Genomic DNA, 19,656 nt, shown 5'->3' on the forward strand with positions numbered 1-19,656 from the left:
GAATGACATCAGCAAGGTCGAAAGAGTGCGGAGACACTGCCGGGTCTGGAACACCCGCGCTGGGAGGAAGAATCAAGCCAGTTAGGACTCCATTCTTTGGAAGATTCAGAAGAGATTTGACAGGGGAGTACAAAATTATGAAGAGTCTGTATAGATTCAGTGCAAGGGGTACATGCGAGTTCGATTTCAATGTTGAAGGGAATTTCGGATGGGAACATGAATCGTCGGTGTATGAAGGCTTAGGGTCTCGCTGAACGTCGATGCTAGTAGACAGGTTAAATGGTCCAGCACGGATGAGGTGGGCCGCAGGTTGTGTTTCTGTGCTGTACTTTTGTATGGCTCTGTAAATAATGTCACACAGAGCATGAGACAACGGGGCAGGATTCGGCCTTTCTTCCATCGAGGCTGTTCGGTCATTCCAACATGCCTGATCTTTGCCCTTCTCCTGCATTCCCCCGGTAACACCTGACGCCCAGACAACTCAGGAACCTATCAAACTCCGCTTTGAATATATCTCACGACTTGCCTCCACAACCAACACTGGCTATAAATACTACAGATTCAACCCATTCTAAGGCACGTCCTTCCATTGCGAGCGACCCGTGTCCTAGACTCCCTGAATATGTAAAGTTGGCATGCACACATATTCTTTCGTGCTCTCTCTCTCTCCTCCCTCTCTATCTCTCTCCTCCCCCCCCTCTCTCTCTCTCTCTCTCTCTCTCTCTCTCTCTCTCTCTCTCTCTCTCTCTCTCTCTCTCTCTCTCTCTCTCTCCCCCCTTCTGTCCTCTCTCTTTTTCCTCTCTGCCTCTCTCTCTCTCACTCTCTAAATAGGCCAGGTGACGCAAACGGAGGCTGGTGGACACCGGACACGAAGGAGCAAATGGCCTGGTTTTGTACGGTAATAAAACAATACTTTAAAAACATCCTGGGATGTTCAGAGAGATAAGCGTTTACAGATCCAAGGAGAACAATTTAATATAGACATCTTGCTAGGCACAGCGTATTCGGCCGAAGAGGGTTTTTTTCCTGTACTTTATGGCATTTTAGTATGCCTTTCTCTCTCCCTCTCTCACTGTCTCTATCTATCTTTTGCATCAAATTCCCTCTGCTCGGTTCTAAAAGGACGTCCCACTATTCGGAGGCTGTGTCTCCTCGTCTGAGACTCCCTTGTCATCGGGAACTTCCACTCCACATCTACTCTATCTAGTCCTTTGACCATTCGATTGGTTTTAAGTTGCTCAAACCCGTTTTCTTCTGAATTATAGGTCCGGAGTTCTTCACATGACAAGCCATTCAATTCTGGGATAACTTTCATGAGCCGCTTTTGAAGCCTCTCCACTTCAGTTCATCTTTCCCAAAATAAGGGACACAAACCTGCTCACAACACTGGAAGTGAGGACTGGCCGGCGCTATAGAAATCCTCAACATTATTTCCTTGCTGTTATATTCAAATCTCTTGAAAAGAATGCTGCCATCTCCTTTCCATTGCACACCACAGACTCACGCTGCAAATTAACCTTTATCAAATCCTCTACCCCTTGCATCTCAGATTCGGATTTTTTTTGTATTTCCTCTCCATTTAGAAAAGAGTCAACCCTTTAATTTATTTTGCCAAAGTGCATAACGAGATACTTGCTGACGCCGCATCCCATCTGACATTTCTTTCCTTCTCTTGATCTGTGTAACTCCTTCTGTAGCCCCGCGACTTCCTCAAAATTATCTGCCCTTTCACCTATCTTCATATCGTATGCAAACTTTGCAACAGAGCCATCAATTCTACCATCCATCAGCAGTTCGCTCATCAATGACCAGTATAGTTATGATATCAGTCCAATTTTCTGTTCGCAATAACCTGAACGACTAAGCGTGCAAAACTGATTCCTCGGCAACATGTCTACCTCCGTCAGAAAGTTTACAACACTACATACCCCTACGCCTCTCTGTTGTACAACACACATGCTATTTTCGTGCCATCTTCTGCTCATGTCTTGCTCTGCTTAACAGTCAAAACTGTATAGCCTCACGTCTGTCCGGGTTAATTATGATTAGCTACTCCTTGGACCGGCGCCCCAATGTGTCATTTGTGCTTGTAATATCAGACAAAACGTTCATTGTTGTCCACCGAATTTGAGACTGATGCGTTCGATTGCGCGAGAAAGAGAGAGAGAGAGAGAAAGATAGATAAATAGGGAGAGAGCGAGAGACAGGGAGAGAGAGAGTGAGAGAGAGAGAGAGAGAGAGACAGGCAGACAGACAGACAGACAGAGCGGAGAGAGACAGCGAGGGAGAGACAGCGAGAGAATGAAATAGTATTGTGTGTGTGTGTGTGCGTGTGCGAGTGTGTGTGCTTGTCTGTCTGTGTCTCTCTGGCTACCTATCTACCTGCATCTGCTGTTGGTACCCCTTAACAAGGAAAGTCAGTCCCTTGCTGCTTGGGAACCAAACGACGAGTCGTTTTCGTGTTAACAGTCGAAGCCTCATACCTTTCTGGGTTAATTATGATTCGCTCTTCCTGCGACCAGCTCTCTAAAGTCTACCTGCGCTTGTAATCTCGGGCATCACTGCCCACCGAATCATCACATTGAGGATGATAGATTGAGCGAGAATTTCATGACATCGAAATGAGGGAAGCCAGACCAATGCTCTGTTCTCTTCGTAGCCACCGGCATGGGGTTCTTTCTTGCAGTGATTAATCTCCGGAATACTCCAGCCTTTGCATTTGAACTTCCCTATTTTAAACACTACTTATGAGTTCAACTGATGCACTTCACTATTGTTGGCATGAAGTCACATGGCCAACCTAAAACCCTGTCTGATTGGATGTAATTGAAGGGTTACGCAACTTCATGCCTTACGTGAATTATTTTTTTTTCTCTTCAACCATATCAGCCTCCGGATCTGAAAGCCATTGGGCCGAGATAATGAGGTTGCGCCTGCAAACCTGCCGTTCTACACCAAACTCTTGATTAGGGAATAATTAGTTATTTTGCTTCGGGTCTTGGCTGCATTAGTTAAGGGTTTTCGATTTTGTTTTTCATGAACGCCCGGCTTAAGGCAGCTAGGGCTTTACTCTCTGGAGAAAAGGAGGATGAGAGGAGACATGATAGAGGTGTACAAGATAGTAAGAGGAATAGACAGACTGGACAACCCAGCGCCTCTTCCCCAAGACACCACTGCTCAGTACAAGAGGACATGGCTTTAAGGTAAGGGGAGGGAAGTTCAAGGGGGATATTAGAGGAAGGTTTTTTACTCAGAGTGTGGTTGGTGCGCGGAATGCACTGCCTGAGTCAGTTGGAGGCAGATACACGAGTGAAATTTAAGAAGCTACCAGACAGGTATATGGAGGAATTTAAGGTGGGGGGGGGGGTTAGATAGGACGCAGGGTGTAAGGGTCGGCGCAACATTGTGGGCCGAAGGGCATTTACAGTGCTGTATTGTTCTATCTTCTATGTTTTATGTTCTATGTCTTCGGACGATTTGAGCTTAATTTTTAAAAAATTGGCCCTCATTAACTTGCACTCCGTTACATCGTTGGTTGGTGCTCTGTCTTTGCCTGATATTTGCAGGGTTAGCAGCAGGGCAGGAATTCTTTCCTGCGCTGGGATATATTTCAAGGGGAAATGCCAGCTGTTCAGTGATCAGTCAGTATTAATCATAGTTTGGGGTGAAGCAGACTGAAGTTTTCTGTTCTTTGTGCCGTTGCTCAATTCAAGATTTTTTTGGGGGGGGTCATTTGTTGAATCTCCTTCTAAGTTTAACGCTGCTATTCCGAGTCTCCATGTTCACTTGCACCTGTATCTGAACATGTACCCGGCAAACCCAGCATCCGTCACCAATGACCCCAACATCCGGGCCATTAGTTCTTCCCGCGCCTGCGGCTAGGAAGGAGATTAATATCCTGAGATCCCGCGCCACCAAGTTCAGGAACAGGCATTATCCCTCAAGTATCACGCTCCTTTATCAGAAAAGATAACTTCACGCGTTCCAGTACTGAACTGGTTCAACAGCACACGGGGTCACATTCCAGCAGACTCTAACTCATGCTATCAAAATGTAATACCTGTGTATTATCATGATTGTAATTTTGTTATTTTTATGTTATTGTATCTATATAATATTGGCCAGTCTTCGTTTCTGCAGTTCTTCATACACTCACTTCTGATATTTTCTTTCCATTTACTGTGAGGGTCCGGAACGATGTACTTTGATAATAAATATACCTTGAAGTTTGAAACCACCAACTTTTCCTCCCAATCCTGTTTGCCTTGTCAGCCGCCACTCGGCCCAACCTCTTGAACCCCTTCGAGATCTTGCGCTTCCCCCAACATTTTAACCTCACACCTCGCGCTAAAGCCAAATCAGCGTGTACTAATGCATCAGATAGTGTAAGAAAGTACAGTTTAAGGTGGGAAGGCCGGTCGATGCCCTTTTCTTCTTCCAGGCTTACTCAGGAGAGCGAGAAAAATCCAACACGATCAGTGAGCTAAAGGATCGCGAAATTGTGAAGGAAGTTCACAGGACCAATGTAAACCTTTGGTGATAGGCTCCTGCAAGACAATGAGGAGATCTGAAGTACAGAAGAGTGCACTCCGTCTGTTATTTATTTTTCTTTGCCCAATCTGTCTCTATGAAACTATGCATCTCTCTAACAATAATAACTTATCTTATTTTCCTTCTGCTTGTCTCCCTTATTCGCTAACTATGTCCACTCTTATCTCTTCCCTTTTGACTCTGTTCTCTATTCCTTTGTCCACTCTTTCTTCATGAGTCTATCTACCACCAGTAAAATGATTTGTGCTCCTGCGGTTTGTTTTACTGGCTCGTTAACGATGTTCTCTCTCATCAGTAAATGTCTGAACCAGAACTAAATGTTTGAAAGTTAAAATTAGGTCTATTATGGAAGTACGTAGATATTAAAAATTTACTATCTTAAGTCTTATTCTCTTCTAAGCACGTAGAAAGGAAAAAAAGAGCAATATTAGAAGTCAACGAAGAAAAGAAAACGACATATCAGCAGATAACATTGCCGGAAAAGCTATGTGTAAATTGAAGATAAAATGTGCAAATTAAAGTCATACTCAGAACATGACACGCGCTGTTAAAGTACTGAACAAATGACTCAAGCTGGAAGTGTACAAAGCAATTAATGTACATTCACACGTTGCCATCCACGATTTTTGTTTTTATTGCTCCGTTTCCCATGTGGCTTCGAGTACAAGTTGCAGAGGGACTCATGCCGATCAGGTGATCGAATCGCAAGTTTTATTGGGAGTCGCAAGCAGAGTGTGATGACAGTGTGAATTTGTTTATAATTGGCAGACAGTGAGCAGACATGCCACGCCGCTGTCGCCAGAGGGCGCCCTTTTAATTACTAAAAACATTGAAAGCGTGGATGTGTGTTTAGATGTCACGCTTAATATGGCGCCAAGTGAAAATAGCTGCTGATTCCACAGCGAGACATGTAACTGTCTGTCTCAGAACAAAAAGATTAATATTTAACTTTAAATCTATCGTGGGAGTACGTAGATATTAACGTTTATTATCTTCAGATTTGTTTTGTTGTAGGCGTTGACAGGGGAAAAAAAGAACAATATTAGAAATCTCCATTAGAAAAACACGATACATTAGCAGATAACAGAACCGTAAAAACCACGTGCGTTTGTAGATGAAATGTGAAATAAAAGTAAGACTCAGAACACGAGTTGCAAAGAGTTTCTGAAAGTGAGTTTGTGGGTGGGAAAATCCCTTCAGAGCCGTGGTGACTATGGTTCTCCACGCTATTTCAAGAGCTTTGCTCGAGAGCTTAGAAGGCGACACTGCAGCATTCAATTGGACACGTGATAACTTCGCTGAAAATGTCAGATTAAACTGGATTTTTTTTCTCTTTGCACATGATGCCACCATTTCCATGCATTGACACGTCTCCATCTGAAAACATCCAAGCTGCGTCTATGCTATCAGCTTCCACAACCACTTCGTAGCGAATTTCAGGCTACTGTTACTCTGGGTGTGAAAAAAAAAATCACAGGTCGCGCATCTATTATAAACGTTCTGTTGCAAAGAGTGACTGGGGGCGAACCCAAGTACAGGACACAGGCACGGAGACAGGGTTGAGAGGTGCTTGCACAGTCGGGAACGTGAACAGATAACCAGAGGAGTCTTGACCCGGAGACGAGGTTTTCGTAGAATATCTAGAGATTGGCGCCGAATTTAGATTTAACGGTCCTATGTGATCGGGAAACGAGGTTAACACACGGGAACCGACCAACGAACTGGCGACTCGTGGTTGTGACGCCTGAGTTCTTATCCGGCAGTCTCCGATGGAAACCAGGTGCGCTGTAATTAAGTGAACTAGCAGCAATTGGGAATCTACCGACTCGACATAAGGCGTAATAGAGGAGATAGGAGCAACTTGGGGGATAGCCAGACTTCTTTCTTTTACCCTAAACGCATGTACTCTCGAAAATGACATTTTTTTGACATTAGTAAAACATATTCTTACTATTTGTTCTATATTTTGTCTCAAAATTTCAGAAAGACATCCGGCAGTGAGGGTAAGACGAGAATGTGGAGAGGAAGTCCCGGTTGAGAAGCCGGATCAAAAGTGAGGGATTCCGTTTCACTGGACCATTGAGATTTCTGTTGGAAAAATTATATTGATTTTAATATTAAAAAATCTGACATGCGAGGCAGATGATCTCGGGGCAGTTTTATGAGGCTGGAATATTGACGAAATTACAGGAGTGCGGTTGAAGGATGAATGCTACAGGACAAAGGCAATGAGGCCTGAAAGGAGTGGAAATAAGGTGCGAGAGGTTTCCTTTACAGGGGGAAACGCTACAGTGTTCGGTCAGTCGTATGAACAGCTGTGTGATCCGCAGAACTTTCTGTCGACGGGAGAAGGGGGTTGGTGAAGGTGATGGTCATGGACAATTGAAATAGGGAAGAAAGCATGGGTCTGGGAATTCGTCCAGAACACTGGCTTAGTGCTGTTTTCCTCATGTCAGAATTGCATCTGGTCGCACGGGCTGCTCATGGGCTGGTGCAGATGTATCATTAGGAGTTCTACCAAACTGTAATGCTGAGTTAAATGTCCGTCATTACTCTCCCCGCTTCTTGCGCTACATTGTGTTAACTTGAGCGACTTCGAGAGCACATGGTGCTTCCTGAAATTTGTCACTTGAGTTCTTATTTTTGTTGCTCATCAACTTCTGACCAAGATATTATGCCGAAAGAATACGTTAAGATGTATACAGCGGTACTGTTTACTGTATTTGTCATATCCATACTGTTGAGCTGTGTAAGGCAAAGGTACGTCGATCCGGATTTTTTTTTTCCGGTTGGCGGGCGATTTCCTTCCACGCTGCTCTGACGTGTTGGGGAAATCGTGTACGAGGTAAGCTACAGCAGTGGTTTTTCATTGGTTTCTGCCGGGTGAGGTTTTTTATTTCACCATCGCTTCACCCAGGACGAATGGAGAGCGTGCAAGAGTGCCGGCTGGATTCGAACTCGGGACCTCTCGCCCCAGAGTTAAGCGCTGACGCCACTATGCACTCCGTCGAAAGTTTTTTTGTTTCTTTAATGAACTTAAGGTCCTTTTTCTTTGCTTGTTGTTATTCCGGATACATATGTGCTTCACGTGCAGCCATCAGTTGTGTTGTGACCTGCTGCTCCTTTCTGCATTTCAAAAATAAATACACATTTATTTTTGATTAATGTTCGGCATTTACCTAAAGTCTATGTTTATATCGGCCATGAGCCCTGCGGTTTGTGACAGAGCGCTGAAGAGCTTGGGATTTTGTGCATCCTGCACTTAATTGACAACATCATCTCGAGCTGTTTTCGGTTTAATGCAGTGAACATAATTGTGGTTGGCACATGTTTCCCGTCGTTGGGTTTGGGGGTGCGATGAGACCGGATCAGATGAGATCAGATCGTTGTGTCGGGGAGATTGAATTGTTTGGCTGCCAGTAGCTGGTGGTGTTTCTCAGTGGTCAGTATTGGAGGTGCTGCTTTTCACATTGTCTGTCAACGATTTAGAAAATGGAATTGATGGCTTTGTGGAAAAGGTTGCGGATTAGACGAAGGTAATTGGTAGGCGGATGGTATGTGATGCCGAGGAAGCGATGAGATTGCCGCAAGACATACAAATCGGATGAATAGGGAAAACCAATGGCCAATGGAATCCTGCTTTGGGAGATGACTGATCGTGCATCATTCGGTAAAGTGAGCAATAGTGGAAACTATTATCTAAATGGGGAGAAAATCAAAATATCAGAGGTGCTTACGGACTTCGGAGTCCTCGTGCAAGGCTCACTGAAGTTTTATTTACAAGTTGAGTCGGTGGCAAAGAATATTAATGCAATGTTGGCATTTATTTTAAGGGGGATAGAATATAAAAGCAAGGAGCTGCTGCACAAGGTTTATAAGGCACTACTGATCCACACCTGGACTATTGTCAGAGGATTGGAGCCCCATACTTTATAAAAATCATATTGTCATTGTTTAGAGCCCAGAGGAAGTTCAAGAGGATGATTCCGGGAACGAAGGGCTTGCCCTCTGAGGAAATTCTGACAGCTTTGGGCTGAATTCAGTGGAATTTGGAAGCATGTGGTGGGATCCCATTGACACCTCCGAATGATGAATGGACCAGACAGGATGGATGTGATGTGGATGCTTCCGATGGTGGAGCCATCCAGGATTAGAAGGCACCGCCTCAAAATTAAGGGGCGACCACTCAGGTCAGAAGCCAGGAGGATTTTTGTTTTTTGCCAAATTGTAGCAAATCTGTGGAATGCCCTGTCACTCAAAGCGGTGGAAGCCAAATCCGTGAGGTATTTAAAGCAGAAGTTGATATTTTTGTGATTGGTCAGGGCATGAAAGGATATGGCGAGAAGAAAGCTAATGGCATGTTGGCCTTCATAACAAGGTGAGTTGAACATAGGTGCAAAGATGTCTTTCCGCAGTTATACAGGGCCCTGGTGAAACCAAACCTGGAGTATTATGTTCAGTTTTGACATCCAAATTTGAGGAAGGACATTCTTGCTATTGAGGGAGTGCAGCGTAGGTTCTCGAGGTTGATTCCCGGGATGGCGGGACTGTCATATGTTGAAAGATGGAGCGACTGGGCTTGTATACACTGGAATTTAGAAGGATGAGAGGGGATCTGATTGAAACATAGGAGATTATTTAGGGATTGGTCACGCTAGAGGCAGGAAACATGTTCCCGATATTGGGGGAGTCCAGAACCAGAGTCCACAGTTTAAGAATAAGGGGTCGGCCATTTAGGACAAGAGTCGAGGTCAAACTTTTTCACCCAGAGAGTTGTGGATCTGTGGAATGCTCTGCCTCGGAAGACAGTGGAGGCCAATTCTCTGGATGCTTTCAAGAAGGAGTTAGATAGAGCTCTTATAGATAGCGGAGTCAAGGGATATGGGGAGAAGGCAGGAACGGGTTACCAATTGTGGATGATCAGCCATGATCACATTGAATGGCCGTGGTGGCTCGAAGGGCCGAAGGGCCTACTCCTGCACCTATTGTCTATTGTCTACTGTCTAAGGCAGGTGTATGGGGTTGCTCTATGAGGATGTGGTGGCCAGTGCTATCATGTTTGCTGTTGTTTGTTGGGGCAGCAGGCTGAGGGTAGCAGACACCAACAGAATCAACAAACTAATTCGTAAGGCCAGTGAAGCTGTGGGGGTGGAACTGAACTCTCTGACGGTGGTGTCTGAAAAGACGATGCAATCAAAGTTGCATGCCATCTTGGACAATGACTCCCATCCACTTTGTTACGTACCCTGTAACTGGGTGTCTAACCAGCAGAGAAAGAAGAATCCGTTGGAGTCTGGTGGTACTATATTTAAAGATGTTTATTAATAAAAATAAGCAAAACCATATCAATAATGCAAAAATACATATAAAACAAGTTAGCAGTAATAAACCTAAAAGTGTAGAAATTATAATAGTCAATAATAAATCAGCTCTATCGATGTCTAGGGGTAAATGAATTGTCATAGAAAAGTATAAAGTTCAGTTCAATTCATGAGTGCTGATGTGGTTATGGTTGTTGCATTGTAATCGTTGGAGAAAGAACGAGAGAGAGAGAGAGAGAGAGAGAGAGAGAGAGAGAGAGAGAGAGAGAGAGAGAGAGAGAGAGAGAGAGAGAGAGAGAGAGAGAGAGATGTAACAGCAACAGCCGCCAAACCTTCCTTTGCTTTCTTAATCCGTCGTACCGTTGTTATGGTGGTCATTCAGCTATGACCCCTCCGTCCTTCTGCTAGACCTTTCTTCTGTGGTGGACTCGTCACTCTGGCATGAGTGGACACACACGCAAGTCCCCACCGGCCCTGATTTTACACTGCTGGCCTTACAGACCGACCTCTTGATTCGGTCTCCTAAGCCCCCACCTTTCTTGTGGGTTCCAACACTCAATCAGTGTCCACTGGCGTGTCTGGAGGGTGTCTCTCCAGACCTGTCTTTTATCCCTACTAACGGGGACTCAGCTATCCGTCAATTCTGAATGACTGTGTCCATCAAATCAGGCCACTCCTAATGTTCACTGAGGAATGTTATTGAGCAAACTATTGTCCTTGCAGCAAAACAGTAAATATTTCAAAAAGGAGTCACAATACAGTTAATCAGCAAATTCCCCCTCTCTCTTTTCTGTCGCAGATGTTCTTGCCGGTTTTTTCGTCTCTCTTTCTCATGGCCAGCATAGTAAAAGTAATAGTTCGTGGTTCTAAGGGGGGGGGATGGTTAACTCTGTACCCCATTGTCCATCAGGTCTGTTCATCACTCATGATAACTCCATAATATACTGGTTAGGCACAAGAGTACTTTCAGCCAGAGATTCATTCCACCGAGATGTAACACTGAGCGTCATAGGAAGTCATTCCTACCTGTGGCCATCAAACTTTACAACTCCTCCCTCGGTGTGTCGGACACCCTGAGCCAATAGGCTGGTCCTGGACTTGGCATCATTAACGTATTATTATTTAATCATTTATGGTTTTATATTGCTATATTTCTTCAGTGTTCTTGCTTGGTGCGGCTGTAACGAAACCAAATTTCCCTCGGGATCAATAAAGTATATCTGTCTGTCTTTCTGTATATTTTGAGATAAAGATACCTACGTATGTTACAAGTGCCTCGAAACACAGAGGCAGTAATAATGAGAAAAAAAATACAGTGAGTGGAGATAGTGATGGTGAGACACAATCAGTTGAGTTGCTAATGGAATGATCCGATTTGGAGTCAGAAGAGTTGGTACGAACGGAACAACATGCTTAGGGGGACTAATGGAGTTATAGTGTGCGAGCGCCAATAAGATAGTACCGTGCTGTATTGACGAGTGGGGCACTGAAAGTCGGTGTACCTGGAGTGAATCACTATGCGTGCATGTTCCAGGGTAAGACACCAAGGATTGCATTCAAGCTGTGACGTAGTACTTCTGGTAAGTCAGAATAGGAAAGAGGAATAACGTGACTGGGATAAGTTATGAAATTTGATTTGCTGATCAGTAAAATGCAATAGATAATAAGCTAAATTGCATTGGAACATTAAAACAACAGAGTAGATTAGTGATGGAGAGTCCCACAAAAACATAGTAATAATAGAATTAGACGTATTGGAGTGAAACCGACGGAATAAGGCGCCGGCGGGCGGTGGTGCTGTTCGTCAGATAGTAATTATACGTGGAGAGGTGGTACAACGGGAAAACATGTTTAGGGGCTCCAATGCAGTGCCACTGTGTGTGGAAGCAACAACAGGGTTGTACCGTGCTGCACTGATGAGTTGGTCACTGATGAGTGGGGCACTGCTATCATTAGATAGCAATGATAGGATTGGGCCGTGCCAGCATGGATTTACCAAGGGTAAATCATGCTTGACTAATCTATTTGAGGTTTTCGAGGATGTAACCAGGAAGTTAGACGGAGGAGATCCAGTGGATGTAGTGTACCTCGATTTTCAGAAGGCATTTGATAAGGTCCCACATAGGAGATTGGTGGGTAAAATCAAAGCTCATGGCATTGGGGGGAAGACGTTGACATGGATAGAAAACTGGTTGGCAGATAGAAAACAAAGTGTAACGGTGAATGGTTGTTTCTCGGAATGGCAGGTGGTGACTAGTGGGGTGCCACAGGGCTCGGTATTGGGACCACAGCTGTTTACGATTTACGTCAACGGTTTAGATGAAGGCATTGAGAATAACATCAGCAAGTTTGCTGATGATACTAAGCTGGGTGGCAGTGTGACAAGTGATGAGGATGTTAGGAGAATTCAGGGTGAATGGATAGGCTGGGGAGTGGGCAGATACTTGGCAGATGACGTTTAATGTGAATAAGTGTGAGGTTATCCAGTTTGGGAGTAAGAACAGGAAGGCAGATTATTATCCGAACGGTGTAGAGTTCGGTAAGGGAGAAATACAAAGAGATCTCGGAGTCCTTGTTCATCAGTCACTGAAGGTGAATGAGCAAGTGCAGCAGGCAGTGAAGAAGGCTAATGGAATGTTGGCCTTTATTACAAAGGGAATTGAGTACAAGAGCAAGGAAATCCTCTTGCATTTGTACAGGGCCCTGGTGAGACCATACCTGGAATATTGTGTACAGTTTTGGTCTCCAGGGTGAAGGAAGGACATCCTGGCTGTAGAGGACGTGCAGCGTAGATTCACAAGGTTGATTCCTGGGATGTCAGGACTGTCTTACGCAGAGATGTTAGAGAGACTGGGCTTGTTCACGCTGGAATTAAGGAGATTGAGAGGGGATCTGATTGCAACATATAAGGTTATTAAGGGATTGGACAAGATAGAGACAGGAAATATGTTCCAGATGCTGGGAGAGTCCAGTACCAGAGGGCATGGTTTGAGAATAAAGGGGTAGGTCATTTAGGACAGAGTTAAGTAAAACGTTCTTCTCCCAGAGAGTTGTGGGGGTGGGGAATGCTCTGCCTTGGAAGGCAGTGGAGGCCAATTTTCTGGATACTTTCAAGAAGGAGCTGGATAGGTATCTTATGGATAGGGGAATCAAGGGATATGGGGACAAGGCAGGAACCGGGTATTGATAGTAGATGATCAGCCATGATCTCAAAATGGCGGTGCAGGCTTGAAGGGCCGAATGGTCTACTTCTGCATATATTGTCTATTGTCTATTGAAGGATTGTGTACCTGGAGTGAATCACTATGCGTGCATGTTCTGGGATGAGACACCGAGGATCGCATTCAAGCAGTGACAAGCCGTGACGTAGTACCTCTGGTGAGTCAGAATAGGAAAGATGTGTAACAATACTCGGAAATGTTACGACATTTGTTTTGTCTGAAGTATGTCTGTCTGTCTGTTCTGAGATACATGAGCTGTTCCAGATTTTCCACTGCTGTCCCGAGCTCCAGGTCTCCCTTGTGGTGGTTATACCTGTCACCAGAGCCCGCTGGGCGGGCAAATGGCAGCCTGAGCGGGGGGCGTACTGTCTCGAGGCCGTAGATTGTGGGACCACTGCGGAATATGAGCGCCTGTACTTACCGGAACGAGAGTTGTTAAACCCTCATGCCTGCGGTTTAATCTTGTCAAGTAAATTATGGCTGCCTCATGTTTCCCGCATTCTATGATTACATCAGGAGGCCTATCATTCAGTGCCTTTTTTTTTGGGTAGGGGGAGAGGGTGGCGTCATTGTTCCATCGCTCCTTCGAGGCTCACGGGACGCAGATGGCATAATGATATCTAACCACTTGTTTTCGTCTCTTCCTGGAGATCTTGTTTTCGTCTCTTCCTCCACACCTGGGTCTACCCCTTTGGGAGAGCATCAAAACAGAAGAGAAACATAGCAAACCTACAGCCCAATACCGGCGCATCGGCCCACAAAGCTGTGCCGAAAATGTCCCTACCTTAGAAATTACGAGGGTTACCTGCAGCCCTCTATTTTTTCTAAGCTCCATGTACCTCTCCAGGAGTCTCTTAAAATACCCTATCCACCACCGTCATCGGCAGCCCATTCCACACACTCACCACACACTGTGTAAAAAAAAACTTACCCCTGGCATCTCCTGTGTGCCTACTTCGAAGCACCTTAAAACTATGATCTCTCTTGTTAGCAATGTCATCCCTGGGAGAAAGCCTCTGACTATCCACACGATCAATGCCTCTCATCATCCTGTGCACCTCTATCAGGTCACCTCCCATCCTCCGTTACTCCAAGGAGTTGATTCAACCTATTCTCATAAGGGATGTTTCCCCATCCTGGCAACATCCTTGTAAATCTCCTCTGCACCCTTTCTATGGCATCCACATCCTTCCTGTAGTGAGGCGGCCAGAAATGAGCACGGTGCTCCAAGCGGAGTCTGACCAGGGTCCTATATAGCTGCCATATTACCTCTCGGCTCCAAAATCTAAACCCACCATTGATCGAAGGCAAATGTACCCGTATGCCTTCTTACCCACAGAGTCAACCTGCGCAACAACTTTGAGTGTCCTATGGACTTGGAATCCAATATCCCTATTATCCTCCACACTGCCAATAGTCTTGCGATTAATACTATATACTGCCATCATATTTCACCTATCAGTATGAACCACGTCACACCTACCTGGCTTGAACATCTGCCACTTCTCTGTTCAGTTTTGAATCCTATCAGTGTCCCGCTGTAATCTCTGACAGCCCTCCACACTATACACAACACTCCCAACCTTTGCATCATCAGCTGATTTACTAACCCATCCCTCCGCTTCCTCATCCAGGTCACTTATAAAAATCACGAAGAGTAAGGGGCCCAGAACAGATCCCTGAGGCGCACCACCGGTCACCGACCTCCCTGCAAGAATATGACCCGTCTACAACCACGCTTTGCCTTCTGTGGGCAAGCCAGTTCTGGATCCAGAAAGCAATGTCGTCTTGGATCCCATTCCTCCTTACTTTCTCAATAAGCCTTGCATGGGGTACCTTATCAAACGCCGTGCTGAAAACCATATACACTACATCTTAAGGTTCTACCTTCATCAATGTGTTTAGTTACATCCTCAAAAAATTCAATCAGGCTCGGAAGGCACAACCTGCCCTTGACAAAGCCATGCTGATTATTCCTAATCATATTATGCCTCTCCAAATGTCCATCAGTCATGATAGATCTTTCGGAAATAGATCTACTATTGAAATTAATTGCTTCAGCTTTACTGATGAACGACAGTTGATTTTTAATTCCTAATTTCTTATCATCCACGGAAAGCTCGTTGTTGCATCTCATTCGATGCATAAATCCCGTCCTCTACAGTACATTATGGAGCGTATTCAAAACTAGACAAAACGATATAAAGAGTTGCCTTGGAAAATGCCTCAGTTCATTTTGTTAACTGTTGTTGATCTGTTTTATGCTGATAATGGATAGGGTGAATGTAGTACGCAAATGCTCCATCCAATGTTGAAGGAAATTTACAAATATTGGATGCATTTGAGCTATACACACACACACACACACACACACACACACACACACATATATATATATATATATATATATATATATACAAAACCAAAAGATATAGTAGTAGTTTTATGCCATTTGGCCCATCCAGTCGCGGCACAGGTTTCGTCGTGGCTTATCAAATTTTCCACTCAGCCCGAGTCTCATACCGGCTCCATGCCCTGACCAATCAAGAATCTATCAAACTCTGTCTTACAAATACATAAATACCGACTCCGCAGGGTGTGTCGGTGGTATAGAAGGTAAATGCAATGTTGGCATATATTTTAAGGGGAGTAGAATATAAAAGCAAGGAGGTAATGTTGAGGTTTATAAGGCTCAGCGCCGGCCGCACCTGGACTATTGCGGGCAGTTTTGAGCCAAATATCACAGTAGAAAAAAACGTGCTGTCACTGCACAGAGTCCAGGGGAGGTTCACAAGGATGATTGCGGAACAATGGGTTGACCTCTGAGGAGATCCTGGCAGCTTTGGGCTGAACTCACTGGAATTTAGAAGAATGTTGGGGGGGGGGATCTCATTGAAACCTACCCAATGTTGAATGGAGCAGAAAAGGTGGATGTGGAAGTGATATTTCCTATGGTGGAGGTACCCATAATTATAGGGCTCTGCCTCGAAATTCAGGGGCGACCTCTTAGATCTACCGTTCCTCCACACCTGGGTCCAGTCTTTCGGGAGTGCATCATGACATTATCTTTCAGAAGTAGATCTGCTATTGAAATTAATTGCTTTAGCTTCACTAATGAATGACAGTATAATTTCTAATCACCCATGTGTGTTAAGGGATAGCTCATTAAGTTTCATCTGATTCGATGCATAAATCTCCTCCGATTCAATACATTAGAGAGCGAATCTAAAGCTAGGCAGAACCATAGTAGATATAGGGAATCGCCTTGGAAAATGCCTCAGTTCGTTTTGTCTACAGTTGTTGATCTTTTTTTTTTCTTTTGACTGTTAATGGATAGGGTGAATGCAAAGCTTCACCAAATTTTATAAATATTGGATGCAGTTGATGTAAATGCACATATCTGAAATATCGTGCATCTTGCATATCTGAAAGATCGTCTCTCTATTCTGAAGTCGTCTGCGCTGGAGTTAGGATCTTCCACCATAGAAAACATCCTACCCGCATCCACTCCATCAAGGCCTCTCATTATTGGATAGGGATCAATGAATTCACACGTCATTCTTCCGCATTCTTGTCAACCGAGGCCCGCAGCTTCGGACACCCTTCATATGACAAACCATTCAATCCTGGGATCAACCTCGTGTAACTCTCTTGACCACTCTCCAGTTTCAACACATCCTTTTTTTTTAAGAGAAGGTGCCAAAATCTGCTCAAAATCCTCTCGTGATGATATCCTTCCTTCAATATTCTTCTATTCCCGAAATAAATGCTGACATTAACTTTGCCTTCGTCGCCTCAGACTCAACTTGCAAATTAACGTTCGTGGGATACTGGAAAAGGACTTCCACGTCCCTTTGAGTCTCGTTTTATTTTGCATTTCCACTGCGTTTAATACATTTTATTAATGATATTGTGCAGTGTCTTAGGGATGACACCTGTTGTAGATATTACTATCGGTCTATCTGTACCCTATTCATGTCCCTTCTGAATTCAGAATATTCTAGAGTTTTTCGTTATGGATTCCTGAACGCTGCTTGTCTTTGAAACGGCTGTATCTAATAAGAAATTCCCTCTTTCTAGATTATCCTGTATTATTATATTCGTAAGATCATTATTGAATGCCCTACCAGTAATAACGGATTGGTCGTAATATAATTTGTGGTATTCTATCTGCAAAACAGGATCAGTGTCAAAGTATCGACATTTATCTTGAATTCGTTTGTCTTTGTATGTTATGTTTCGATCATTTGTTTGTGTTAACCACGTGGTTCTTTATTGCCAGAAGGAACCCTTTTGTGTCTGGGCCGAGGTCTCCAAATCTGTGCCACGCGCTCTACGCTTCCTATATCGACAACTAGTCTTCTCTGATCGTGGGATATCTTCCGTGGAGTGTCAAGCTCTTCAATGGATCAATTTTACCTTCAATAGGAATAACATCATATTTTTTTTTTTTAAATCTGGGTGGTAGTCTCATTTAGGTTTAGTGATGTATACTTCTTAACAGAATTGCACATGGTCGCGCGGAGCGCCGAATCCTGTTTTCGTTCATGAAAGTACATCCTTAGAAGCTGATTTTATTCTCACAGATCAATGAATCTGTTGTAAAAAAAAGATCACTCCCTACTTGTACATAGTTATTTCCTTTTGCTTATTTTTTCTTTCCACTCTTTTCCATAAGTGTATCCCTCAGATAAATACTTTATGGAGATTTGTGATATATGTGATTATATGTACAATATCCGAAATACATCTTATGGAAATGTTTGTTTGATGATGAACCAATAAAACAAATTATTAAAAAAAAGAAGCGGTAGATTTTTAATCTCCATTCTTCCTCTCCCTCCTTCTATTCTAGGTTGTTTTACTCTGAGCTCATTCGAGTGCACATGATGTACCCGAAAGTTTGTCATCTGAGTTCTTACTTTCACTCTTAACTTTCCAGATCGGTTTCGGACCAAGATATTATGTCAAATAATGTGTTAATTTACGTATTGCCTTCGATATATTTTGATTGCACCTCTCTGTTTGGCAAATTTTCTTTGGCCTTGATGTAAATTCTGTCATACTTTTTCTTTCTTCTTTCATCGCACGATGATCTATTTTCTTAGTTTGTAGATATCCCAGATACTGATAATCTGTGTACCCACCCATCGGTTCTTTTGTATCCTGTTGTTCGGATTTGCATTCTATTAACTCTATTTCTCGTTTCTTTTTGCACGAATGTATTTGAAGTAGTGTAATTAGCTCAGCTTTAATAGTGAGCGAGCATACAATGTACAGAAGGTGTGTTACGTTATAGCTCAATTCTTTTTTTAATATGATTTGACACAAATTTTCGCCCTATTCAGTAAATTAAGGTGCGGCTTCAGAAATGGAGAGAACCATAGCGGACGGAACCAGTCGCTTTGTGAAATGCTTCGGCTTCTTTTGATTAGGGTGGAATATTTTTTTTTGGTTTGTTTGGTTGTTTTGTCTCAGCTTGAAACTTGAGATACGAATTTCGCCAAGCAGACTCATTTCGCAATAACTGGGAGCATCTGGACATTTCCAGGCCTGTTTAGCATTGTAACAGTCTCGCGATTGACGTAGGTATTGCTGTGTAACCCTGGTTGTTTAGTGCTATTGTGTCGTGGCTTTGGAATTATATTATTTGTAGTCGGAATGATTACATATGGAGAAAGTGCTTACCCTCATGTTCCATGGTCTTTCAATTTCATCAATTCCCTCGTAAGTCTGATGTTTTTATCCTATTGATTCCTCTGTGTTAAGTACGTTTTTGTGCGGAGCCTGGCCAAGTGGTTAAGGCGTTGGTCCAGTGATCTGAAGGTCGGTAGTTCGAGCCTTAGCTGAGGTAGTTTGTTGTGTCATTGAGCAAGGCACTTAAACACCCATTGCTCTGCAACGACACCGGTGCCAAGCTGTATGGGTCCAAATTCCCTTCCCTTGGACAACATTGGTGGCGTGGAGTGGGGAGTCTTCCAGCTTGGGCAACGGCAGGTCTTCCATACCACCCTGCTGCCCAGGCCTCAGTCATCATCAAAAATCGATGGACAGCCGAAAAGCGTACTTTTTCAACGGCTATAGCCATTGAGTAGATTGCAGTTTGCTTATCCATAACATTATATCCGTAATATTGTTTATATTCTCATCATTGCATTTATTCCGAACGCCCGCAAGGTAATGGATATGAGTTCGTGGTGGCATACGTGTACTTGGATAGCGAATGTGCATGGAACCCGAAAGAAACCCAGACGCACACAGAAAGAACATAGAAAAAGCAACTTTCTTACAGTACGTTAGTATTAGGAGCAGTATGGTGTTCAGATAAAGAAATTTAAAGTAATATCATAAATCAACCAGGACAGTGGATGACAGTACAACATCGGGGAAAATAAAAGCGTCAACTTGAAAACGTTTTTTTTTAAATATGTGAATGAAATAAAGAAAAAAAAATGCATCACATGAAGCTTATGCGGGACCTGTACAGTTCTGAATGGAGATTAATACGTCACGTGTACATGGAAACAAAGGATGACGTACATCATTTGCCTCGGGTGTTTGTC

The sequence above is a fragment of the Hypanus sabinus genome, unplaced genomic scaffold, assembly GCF_030144855.1.
Source record: "Hypanus sabinus isolate sHypSab1 unplaced genomic scaffold, sHypSab1.hap1 scaffold_43, whole genome shotgun sequence".
NCBI lineage: Eukaryota > Metazoa > Chordata > Chondrichthyes > Myliobatiformes > Dasyatidae > Hypanus > Hypanus sabinus.